Below are 13,373 nucleotides of genomic sequence, written 5' to 3' on the forward strand. Positions count from 1 at the left end.
TTTGACTGAACAATAAAGTATTAACTAGTTTGCGTGCTTATAAAAGGCTTAAAGTAACAATGAGTGTTTGTTCATGAGTTATAATTGTAAGTCCTGGCTGGACTCTACTATCCATTCATATTTCAAAGTCATCCATATGTATACGTCAATCTAAAATAATAATTCAGTTTTGGAGTTAAAAAAAATAATAAGTTATCAATCTTATGAAAGTTAAATCATGTATACTTTATCATATGTCATACAAAGTTGACTGCCACAAATAGTTTTATTAATATTTAATTAATAATTATTGCAAATGTATGTATTCAGATAATAAACTTATTCTTTGGTACAGGAAATATACCAGTCTACAATCAAAGAAAAGTATATTTGTGATATGTCTTTGAAAAAAGTTATTGCTTGTTTTGAAAATACTGTATGGGTGTACATATATAAACAAGTTTGTATGTACACCTGAAGTGAAGTTTGATCAAGGGATATAGTTTTAGAATGAACAGATTTAAAATTTTATACTAAAATATAAACATTTCGAAAATTGGAGGACATTCCTTTTTTGCAGCCAAACTAAAGATTATTTTATGCATGTGAGTGAAAATAATTTTAAAGTAGCGTGAATTGTGTTTCTTAGCTCTTAATGTTATGTTTATGTATCTCTGTAAAAATATCCAAAGAACTATTTGTAGGCGCACTCTTTCCTTTAAAAGAAAATGGGGCACCGTCGACGTTTCTCAACTTCATGTTAAAGAAATTCTCCCCTCATATTTACATTAATGCCTCGAAATTCTCTTTTGACAAAAGAGTTAAGAAAAAGGAACTAACAATAACATATACTAGTTCGAGAAGAGTTTTTTTTAATGTGGTGATAATCGGATTCATTTTTCTCAACTAATCTATAAAGAATAATTTGTTCGATTAAATAATTGTGTTTTGATTCATATATACACATACGTACGACAAATATAGCCTTCAAATTAAATCTTCTGCTCCTCTAACTTCAGGTAAAATTTTATCTATCCATAAATCAACGTGTGTGAGGTGAAAATATTGAATAACTATTTTTTTTCTTGAAATTAAGATAACTTAAGCTTACAAAACTTTAGTTATTACTATAAAATTTATATTAAAAAAGTAATTATTTTCACCTTCGGTAGAAATAGCCTAAATTAAATCATTAACAGTTCTCTAAACGCTTTAAAAAATGCCAGATTAAAAAATCTTAATAAATTTTATATTCTTATAAGAGTATCTGCGATAAATTTGAAAAGTTTATAATACAATTAACAGTAGTAAATGTCGCTTTTTCCTACTCAATCTGTCTTCAAAATAAAGTTGATACTATATTTTATACTATATAGTGAATGTTCCAAATTTTGATACAAGAAACTAAAACGAATTTGAAATACTCTTTTATTAATGTATTTTATAAATGGAAAATTTTGTTAAAAAAAAAAAGATACTCGTAATTTAAAATATGTTGAAAATGTATTCAAACTTAACTATTTCCTCTATTATTTATTAAAATAATATTAGCTAAACGACAAAGTGTCATTCAAATATTTTTAATAAAAATTTCCAAGAGCGAATAAATTAAGATAAGTTATTAAAAAAATATCCTTCAATATACGAATATAATACGAATTGGTATTGCTGATTGGAAAAAGATGCACATTCTACAGAAATATAAGAAACTACAAAACAAGAGTTTTCTGAATTGCATTGAATTGATTTAACTCTATTCCAACCAAATATACATTTTTTTTCATTCTTACAATCAAATTAAGATATTTGCCATTTTTTTTTATGCTTTAAATTTTATAAAATAATGCATTTAAATTAAACTAAAAATTAAAAGGGATAATTTCCTGTACTCGGTCAGGCATTTACATTAACACTAGCCCGACCCTTTGGGACAGGAAAATTGTTCTGTCGGACAGGATAATATAGTATTTATGAAATCCAAAAGGACAGGTTGTCCCAATTAATGGGAAACTAAGTTCGTTTTGAAATCCTAACCTTCAAGTCAATAACATTTTCAAAAAGAAAAAAGAACCACTTTTTGGATACTCAATATAAAATTAATTTTAACATATAAAGGCAAGAATAATGACGTGGATTTAATGGTGACTTAAGGTATTTAAAATTGTTTCAACCGGGTACATTTTTCTCCTATGTTATTTTGCATTTTTTGTATGTTGCAAACTAATTTGTTTGTTTCATGTACCAATACGTTACGAACTATATTTTTCTGATGGAATATTTAAGTTGTTAGACATCAACATTGAAAATTTGCCGAAAAATTGCTTAAAAATCAGTTTCTCTTCTTATAGATATATATAAATATAAATAAACACACATCTCACATATAAAAACTAATTTATGCGAAGGTTAGCATTTTATAATAATTAAATATTATGCACACATGTAGTGGACCCGGAATTGCTTATTTAAAATATGATGAAAAATAAGTTGTGGTGAATTTTTCAAAACAAATATAACAGAATATTTATATTAGCCTTTTCAAAGGTCTTTTCACTTTTTTGTATTGCATATACATAATGTTCATAAAACAAATCATGTAAATACTTTGAAGGGTTGGATTGTTTTTTCAAAGTTTCGTATTAATTATGATCTGATTTTTTTTTCTGAGCTGTTAGTAAGTGAAAGAAAGATCTAAACTGTCCTTCTCTAATATATATCCAGTATTCCCATCACATGTATTTTCTATGAATAAATTGTCTTAAAATAGTACATTGAAATTCGCTACAGGCTGTTTTTAAGATTGGTCTTTTAAAGAAGTTCTTATTTTTGGTAAGTACATATTTTTTTTCTCTTCTCTTTTTCTAAAACTTGGGTTAGTGAAGAGGGATATTATACACGTATACATGTATTAGAAGGCTTTGTATTCTTTCAAATCTACATTTAATTGCCAATTCGTTTTAATATGCTCCTAAAACATTAAATTTTAAAATATTTAATTCATTATTTATCCAAGTAATACCGTGTTTAAGATTTATTAATTTTTTAATCAAGGTTTACAAAATTTAATATTACTGTTCTACTTGAAAGACGTTGTTTTGTTTTTCCCGTTTGATTTATTTATTATTTTTTTTAAATGTGACTACTGAAACGTACTCCGGTGGCTACAAAAGGGATAATACTGTAACCATTATTTTAAAAATACATTCACCTTAATCAAAAAATGATATGTACTAATTTGATGAAAAAAGTAAATTTAATTTAACAACTAATATCTTCTTGGAACTTCAAACCTCTATTGTTAAAAGTAATTTTATAAAATGGATTTGTTTTTTCTTAATGTTTTATATTTATAAAAGTATTTTTAGCATCTTAATTGATATTTACGAGTGGAAAAAGGAATGAGTAGTTAAAATAGTTTTAAAAATTTGAATAATTATTTTATTATATTTGCTCAACTGTTTATCATGTAAATAGTACTGCGTGGACAAAATGTCGATGGTCAAAATGTCCAACGACAAAAGGTCAAATGGACAAAACGTCTAACAGACAAAACGTCGACCAGGCAAAACGTTGACTGACAGAAAGTCGACCTTAGAATATAAAATAAAGGGTTACTCCAAAGTGTGTTGTAAAATATCCTATTCAGACATTTCCCGCCTAAAACATAATCCAGCAGCACCATTCCTATATAAACTACCAGTAAAACTACCCAATCTCCCTTTACATGTTGGGGCTATTTTCAGTCACTGGCGTGTCCCAGAAATGAGATAAACCCCACCGCCACTATTTAAGTAATCACTAAGTGCCCTTCACGACCCATATTACACTTTGTACTGAATTTTACAATTCCTCAAATTTATTTCCTTACAAAGTAAATTTTGATGAAATTGTATCAATTGATAGCAACAAAAGATAATTATAATTCTGCCAGTGATAGGGGAAAAAAATGAATAACTATATCTTTACAAAAATATTGTTCCTCACAAAATGTTAATTTTACCATTTCAAAAACAGTTAAAATCCAATATCTCAAACGTTGACAAATAATATTAATTTATTTTACAATCATCCGATATTGTTTAATTTAGAAGCCTTTTTTGAGTGTAAATTGCTTTTTTTTATTTCTTAACAACCTTATTAATTGAACCATAAGTATTTTAAATTATTTCAAAAAAAAAAAAAAAAAAAAAAAAATAGCAAAACTTTATTCATTTTATTTTTTAATGTTTGTAGAATTATAAGATATGGGAATAAGGATGTAAAGCGTAAGAATTATGAGCATGTAAAAAAATCGACCCGAAATAAGTTATGGAGGAAAGCAACTTAGCTGTCATGACGTTTCATTAAATTAGCTACACGCAACAGCTATGAGAGAAAGAAAAATAAACACATATATTAATACACTGTATTAAGCAAGGACATAAGGGGAACATAATGTTCTGTTTTCGATCATTCAGTTACTTGGAGTTCAACAGAGATATTTATATCTAAAAATGATATTTTTGGATAAAAGTGCGAAGAGAAAGCAAGAATAAAGAATATAAAACGCTACTAAATTAATACCCTTGCTAAAATCAGCTGACAGTTATGTGATTTTGGGAAAGAAAATGAATTAATGCTATAAAGAGAAAAATCTATTAAATTTAAAACAGCACTAAGACGGGGTAAATATACACTTTTTAAACAATTTACACCAAAGATAGGGAATCTTACTTTATTAAAAGGGATAAGTTCACCAGGTCTTGAAGATTTTAATATGTTTTTTTTAATTCTATTGTATCATTCTTTAATATGTTTCCAAAAACCACGACAAAAATTTTGTACATGTAAAATCAAAACTTATGGAAAATAATGTCACCGAAAAAATAACCCTCGATAAGTTGTTCATTGTTGCAAATATTGCAAAGAATTATGTAATATATTTTCCAGAAATTGAAAATACTAAATTATGTAATGTTTATAATTTTTAGTCCAAAATGCCTAGTTTTGTGGCATTCCTTCTTAAAAATTGACGGTTAATGAAAAAAAGAAATAATAAGAATAAAATAGAAAAATTATATAGAAAACGACAAATATTTCAGTAGAACATGTATTTTTATGTGTCAAATTTATATGTAAACAAATCTTCAGACAAATTTTTACAAACTGTATTTATCAAGAAATCCAATATTTTATTATAAGACCATTTTTGCTCATAAAAAGAAATTAGTAGCAATTTTTACCATTCTTTTATATTGCCCATAACTTTTTCATTTTAATTCAATTAAAAAAATATATATTTTTCCTTGTTTTTTTAAGACGCAAGACACTTTTTGATTATTAACTAACCCTTGTATTAAGTGCCTTGAGCTCAAAAAATAAGTTATGTGTTTTTTTTTAGAAAATAAGCCCCCCTTGAATTACTCCCAGGAAAATTGAGTTCCCCATTTTAGCCTGACTATGCTCAAAAGAAAGCGCCTACTCAAAGTTTCAACATTATAGGTCGATTGTTGTGCGAACCCATAAAGATATACACCCGCGCACAGGCTTTATTATATATGTGCATACATATTAAAATGAAAAAACTAATACATTTTGCAGGATATGTGCGATAATTTTAATTCATATATCATATTTGGCTTAATGAACCATATTGCCGGTCCTTAGATTGGAATAGACTGGACTGAATACATAAGGCCCGATACAATACTAGTTTGAATCTAATAATATAATGCCTATTTTTAAAACGTAGTTTAGAAAGTTGGTTAAAGCCTTGCCATAAATGAAAGGAATTTTATTACATGTCGACATACACTTAAAATAACACATAAAAATAATAATATTTACTTAATTTCTCACTCGTCAATATCAATAAAAGGTCTAAAAGTACTTAAAAAGAACACGAAAAGGATAAAAATATATCCTTCTTTAATACAAAAATTATAATATTATCATTAGTTTTGTGTATCTACTTTCTACTCAATATACTCTGAAATTATGGTAGTAGAAATAATATAATTTTAATTTGATCAAAATGTCTTTTTTGTTTTTTTAATTACGTTTTAACGAATTTTGAGCAACAAGTAATAAATATTTCTTTTCATTTTGATGAGGTTGAGTGTGATACATAAAATAACAACTGATATTACATTAGTAAGAACTTTTTTACCTTAAATTGAAAAATGTGAACAGGAAAATAAAAAAAATTATCTAAAAAAATCAAATTAGCTTTTAATTTCAACAAACCCTGCAAAATCTTTTTGTCAGCTGTACACTTTTGTGTTCTTTTTCCCCCTTATCAGTGTTCTGAAATTAAATGGGTTGAATATTATTTTGTAAACTATTTTGAATTATTATTTAATTATATTTCTTATTTGAGAATAACTGTCGACTAACCCTAGGTTTTTGAACCAAAGAAAGATCTTGTGCATTTTTATGAGTTAAAAAAATTAAAAGGGTAAAAAAAAATAAACTAAGAATTGCATTTATAATTCTTTACATACTCAAAAGTATACAGAATAAACTGTAGACTCAAAGGATCATTCCTTATTTGAACTATAATTATATAAAAGTTATCGCACAAAATGTTAAAAGTTGTAAATATACAAATTATTGTACCAATGGAACGCACTTCTTAGATATGCCATATTTACAAATATTGCTACGATGTGTGCTCACTAATTGAGTATTACAGAGGAAATATTGTTCACCTTTTAAAGAATCACTATTGAAGCAAACAAAATAGAAACTACTTTAGGTAGTTATGATGACAATGAACTTATTTTAATTAAGAGCTAAGACAATCATTGATATTACAATAGTTACATCCCAAAAAAAACCGTAATTAGTTGCAGTTCCTAATTACGGATTAATTAGTACATCCCTAGTACGTTTCATAATATACAGAGGGTTGGCATTTTAAAACCAGAATAGTTAAGAGCTTTATATCTTGGCAATCATTAATTATATAATTATGATAGTGAGCTCATATAATTCATCTAACAAAACTGAATATAAAAAATTAAAAAATCCTAGAGATATCCTCAGAAAGGAGTGCCATGGGCCAATATTGTTTACTTCCGTATTGAGACTAGCCCAAGAAGACTATTGAGAGTATGAAGCTGCTCAAATACATTGTTTAAGATTTTGGCAAGGCTTTCAAGGATCCCCATGGCTCGAAAACACCTGCACGGAAAAATCATACTTTAGATGTCCTGCTGAAATCAATCCTGTTGATTAATAGACCGTTTCAGTAGTGAGAAAACTAACTTTGTTGTCCGTGGATTTGTTTGGAACAAGAAGTGGAAGGATTGATGGCATCATAAAACACCAGAATTTATCTATTTACCCCAAACTATTGATACTTTAATGTTATTTTATTTTTAATACAAATTTATTTTTTATAGTAGCATGGGTCATTGAAAAATACTTAAAAGATTATTTGTTGTTTTTCCATACCCATAAAAAAGTTATTGGAAAGGCATTAGCTTTAATTAATATTGTTTACCGATTTTACAAAACTTTTTTTTGATCAATTTATAAACATATTAAATATTTTTTTTATAATACCCCAACTTAAATTTATGCCAGGAAACTTGAAAATTAGAAAGCAATAACATAAAAGTGTTACACTTTAAAGATATTTCAACATATTATAAAAACATTTCCTATAGTTAAATAATATCCATTATAACATAACCAAAAAAATGTTCACAAAATATTAATTCGTTTATTGTTTTTTTTTATGGGTATATTTGTTTAATTATGATATATTTTGTGATTAAGTTAAAAAGTTTCTAGCATATCAAAGCTGTAGAAAAATAACTCTATAATTTTTTTTTTGTTAAATAACTTAGCGGATATAAAAATTTAACAAAATCTCGAGAAGATTAGAAGTGCTCCATAAGCAAATAGTTAATTATCTTATTAATAACATGTTTAACCATCCTTAACTGATGTACCATGGCAGAAGATGTAAATAAATTACCGACCAATCACCATAAGTGATCCTAATCCTAATGTCTCTCACTCGTAACCTATAACTTGACACCTACTTATTGGTAACAGTGAAGCTCAGGGGTTATGTGATGAAAAAAACGATGAGAATAACGAGGAAACGTCCTCTAACCCCTCTGAAGATGAGGCCTTATATTCCTTTTTAAAATTGGCCGTCAAAATAAAAAATAAAAAAGAGATGGCGACTCCTCTCCAAAAGGTTAGGAATTATCAGGCCACGATGTGGTAGAGATTACAATTTCCAAACATGGGATCCTTAATACAACAAAAACATTAGTAAGCGCCGCTCTTTAGAAGGCTGCTCCGAGTGCGAACTCAAAACTTGCAGTAGCATGAATAAATTATAAAAATGTTATGTTATAAAATGCAGAACACACAACTAAAAACCAATTGGTGATATGTTTAAATACAACATTTAGCTATAACAGTCTGAACACGCTGGTTAATAGATTGATAACCCTTGACGATGAAGAAAAAGTCCATGGAACTTATTAGGGGTCGACAAACAGACAAACATTTCTTTAATATTATCTAAAAGATAACCTATTTGGAAATTACAGCTTATTCTAGATTTCACTTTATTGCTCCAAAATATTTACTTATATCACTTCCACTTTTTGGGGTACAAATTCAAATAGAGCAGTGTTTATAAACCCGTAGGGAATTTGAGATTGCCTTAAGGCGGGAAAGACTGAGGACTTGTATAAAAACTAGAGGTGGATTCGGTGTAGACCCAAGCCGGACAGATAGACGTTTGGACATACAACCTTGAGGCCACAAACAGTTAAACAATGTTTGCATAATCCCAGAAAAAAAATCATTTGCATACCAACTGTAAAAAAGGAAAATAAAGCCGAATCATGATAAAAATGATCTGCCCTCCCTCCCAAATAAATCAAATGTAAATGCATTATCAAAAGTTTATTTTTTCAAAAAATCAATAAAAAAACTCTCAGTATAATTAATTTTTAGAAGGATAATAAATAAAAAAATGCTGAATCTTAAATTAAATAATCAATTAAAATATATGGGGTAAACAATGATTTTAATTTGCAACGAGTAACTTACTTAATTTTAAATGAAGGAAATGATAATTGAAAGTAGCTTAAAATTTCCTCGTTACCCTTCCTTATTGAAAATCATTTGTTACTCAACTGGGTAAAAAAAACTTATAAAATTACATGATCATTTTTTTAAAATTATTAATCTAGGAAAAAACTACACAGTATTAGTAATAGGTAGATAAGCATTACATTTCCAATAAAATCATAGGATATGATGTTTGATATGTTAAAAAATATGGTCAAGCTGAACTATATATATACGGGAATAAAAACGAAGCCTGTCACTTTTTATCTATCTACTTTAAGTTAATGTGAAATGGTCATTTTTTTCAATTTATTCAAAAAACAAACACTTAGCCGTAGATACATTCACTGTTCATTCTGTCAATGGTGTGTAAGTTACCCTCAACATGTTATAACAAATTATGTTTTGAGAAAAGTACATTAAAATTGATAGATAAAATAAACAATTGTTTATTGTTATTATTTAATCCAAACAAATAATAATTAAGCACGGGGACAACATCTCTTTTCTTTTAAAAACACACATTATCACTATGCTCATCAAATTATTAACCAGTCCAGAATAAATTTTGTTTTAAAACATGTACTTAAAGTAAGTAAATAATAACATTATTTGTTTTGATAGACATTGAAACATACTTTGGTAGACCACAAGGAACGAAACTAAGTTTAACCCTTGTGACATACAGGATATCTTGCACATAGGATAAGAGGGCCTCAATTTTGTCTGACTCTATAAATATTGGGGATGATGTAGCGATGAGCTAATCGGTACAAATAAGGTTTCATTTCATATTAAATTCTTTGCCATTTTAATAGCAGAGTAACTTTGCTACAATCATGAAATAGAAGTGAAGATGTCTCAACTTGTATTCGACAGAAGGAACGCTGTCTATCTTTAGAATCCGAGAAACAATATAAACTGTAGTCATTATTACGTCATTTAAATTTTGTTTTGTGTTTTTAACTATTTCATCCATTTTACACTCATAAATATGAAAACAAATGTTAATATTTTTTTTTAAATAAGTGATTATTTTATCTCAATGGCTTATATCTAAACAAGTATTTCTAAGAACGTGAGTTTGAGGTTCCAAGAAAATTTAACTTTTTATTCCTATAGTAAAACATTGAGTTTTTGTTTTTGTATGATAATTTTATCATATTAGCTAGTTTATGTGAATCATATTACTACTTATCAATTTTGATGTGGTTGTGTGTATTATATAAATGACTAATCTTTAGTTTTATAATATCCCAATTCTATAACAGAAAATTAAAATACATCAATATCACTGTATTGTTAAATACAGTATGTAAGTTTGTTATTTTACCAGATGAAAAGTTTTTACCTTTATTCATTGTCGAGATACGAAAAAAGTTAAAGGATACACGATTATTCAAGAAGCTTGTTAATTAAAAATAACTATATTTTTTCCCCACTTTAACATTTTTTGACTTGTTGATAATAGGGGATCATTAATAAGCTTAATCATGTGTTAACAAGAATACAGCTTTCTATAAAAATATAATGTCGATTTTTCATGAAAGCTATTTTTTATGTAGGTTAACCATTACTAACGCAGAATAAAGTAATAAACATTTTTTTATCAGTATACATATTTTGTATTTACATAAATTAAGATGAAGAAAGTTGTTAAATGGAAATCTATGTTACTTATCCACAGGAACATTCGTCCACTCAAGAAAACCTGAGTGCGCTCCCACTTTTGTGCAGTTGCTAATTTTGTGAGCACTATCTCGCTCACACTCGTTTTTTATAAGCAATAAGCTCGCTCATTCTCAATTAAAAATGAGCGGTGCTCATTTTTTCACTATAACAAGATATTTTTTGAATTTGACAACTCTTCATGATTGCAATGACATACCTAAAATTTATAAATAATATTTGGTCCAAAAAATGAAGAAAAATATTTTATAAGAATACATAAAACTTAAAGATCTAAAATTATAATTAAAAAAAAAAAATCCATAAAATGATTAATCTAATTTTTTAACTATTAAATTTTTGATCCATTGACAAAAATAAATTTGTTGCAAATTTTTCATCTTTTTTACTCTGGCATCTATTCTTAAATAATTGACCATCTTTAGATAATATTTTCTCAGTATATAAATGAAAAGGTAACATTTGTGCTGAGTAAGATATAACAACAGTATTACAAAATATTCAAATTACATTTAATAATAGTTATTAAATTGAAATAATTCGTATTACAACATGAAAATCAGATAATATTTAGTGATAATGGGTAGTGGTTCCCAACCAGTTTAACTTTAGGGATGTTCAAGTGTGCCGTACGAATTATGATAACCTTAAATTATTAGCAATACCTTATAATAATACACATAAGTGATTTAATTAAAATAGGTTTAGGAACCACTGTCTAAGGGATTTGTAATAACGAGATTTCGTGCACCATCATCCAGTTCAGTATGATAATTAATTTTAACTTGAACACGGGGTATTCAAGTATTTGAACTGATGTTTGTGTGAGATTTACAACTTAAAAATATACGAAAATTGTATTTCAGTTGGGATAACTAATTTACAAAATAAAAAGATATATCTTCCAATGTAATCTCCACGTACCAAGAAGCTGACGCTGTCTCTGAGGAAACTGATTTTGAGTCTTCTAAGAAAGGCCTGCCAGCTACATGAGAGGCAAACTCGCCAACTAAAAACAGTAGAGAGCCACAGATACAGCATGGGAAAAATATTTTACCTAATCTTGAGACATAACTTTTATTGTCTTTTCTTACAATCTTTAAAATTATTCATTATTTCTCAATTTTTTTGATGAAATCTCATTAGAGGTAGAAACGAGAAAAGTAATACAAATTTATAAAAATGAGCAAAAATTTGTGAGATAATAGCTCTTCTAAAATGGCGAGTGTACTTGTACTCTCGCTTTTTCACTCTTACTTAATAATTTTGAGCAGCTCTCACTAATGCTTTGCTTACCAATAATTCAAACATAGTTTACGTATATAATCACCTATCTAGTGTTGCCTCGGTCAATGGATTGATTTCCTTATCAAACAGCCCCATTTCAGTTTTTTCTTTATATGCCTGATTGTGTTTACCATTCATCAGTCCTATAAAACCGATTAGTTGGTCCAACGGTCTTAGTTATCTTTTTATTTTCTTCATTTATAGCTAGGATTGAAGAATTTAAAACTCATTAAAATAATTCATTATAACTAAATCCTGTAATATTTTTAGTATTATACGTTTTAGCCACAGATTTACTCCTTTTGAACGCAGGATATTGCCTCTTTGACAATGGTTATGCTGAAAATCTGAAATGACGTAGTTAGCAATAATAAAATTGGTAGATAGTAACTAACTCATTTAATTTACTGAAGTTATCATAAATAAGAGATAAAGATCGATCCAAGAAATGAAAAATTAATTAGAACTCCAGTTGCTTTACTCTTTTTTAAACAACCCAAGGAAATAAAAAATGATTATATAAATTAAATATTCTAATTCAAAATTTTTTTTTCAACTTTAAACAGAATATATTGAAATTAATCATGACTAAGGCAAGATACTCACAGAGTAAATATGTTTTAGGTGTAACTGGAAATTATTTTGATATGTAAAAAAAATGAAGAAGGAAAACTAAAATAATACCTTACGATTTGAAAAATATTTAAAAGTAGTGTATCTTCACTTTCATGGCGTTTTATTGAATAAACTGAGTCACCTTTTAAATAAGGGGAAAATTAAACAATACCACTACGTATAAAGCTCTGTTTTCGATCCTCAATTCCACTCTATGTCAAACAGGGAATTATATGTAACAACACAAAAAATCCACAGCATTTTTTCTCTATCATTATCAATCACAAACTCTCTAAAATATAATTTATACTTGGAAGCTCACTTCTAAAGAATTAAATAATAATGATAATAGTTTGAAAACATGAAATCACTAATCAAGTTACTAACAACAACAAAAAATAAGTAGACTAATAAACACACGGGATTTATAACCCTAGGAATATCAGTCATCATGTTTATGAAAGCGCATTTCAAACTTGACGCAAGGAACGTAAATTAAATATATCTTTGTCCCTACGTTACGTGACCAGGATATTATGCAACACAGTGTTTCACTTATATTTGTACTTATTTTGCCGTAAAATTATGTGTGTTTTTCAATTTTGAAGAGTTTTTGAATCTTTCTTTTCTTTTTAATTAAATATTTCTAAACCAAAAATCAAGGAGATGTTAAAAAAAATCCTTTTTTTTAAAAAAAAAACACTGTGCAAACCCAAAAA

General features: G+C 27.4%; 1 protein-coding gene across 1 annotated transcript in view; it reads left to right on the forward strand.

Moving 5' to 3' along the window:
- Window positions 1-769: 769 nt before the first annotated feature.
- AkhR (Adipokinetic hormone receptor) overlaps window positions 770-13,373 on the forward strand; it is a 172,374-nt gene continuing 159,770 nt past the window's right edge. The window contains exon 1 of the mRNA XM_040725348.2: window positions 770-998. The gene's annotated coding sequence lies outside the window, so the exon portion shown is untranslated. The remainder of the gene's footprint in view (window positions 999-13,373) is intronic.

This window comes from Lepeophtheirus salmonis, chromosome 14, assembly GCF_016086655.4.
Source record: "Lepeophtheirus salmonis chromosome 14, UVic_Lsal_1.4, whole genome shotgun sequence".
Lineage (NCBI taxonomy): Eukaryota > Metazoa > Arthropoda > Copepoda > Siphonostomatoida > Caligidae > Lepeophtheirus > Lepeophtheirus salmonis.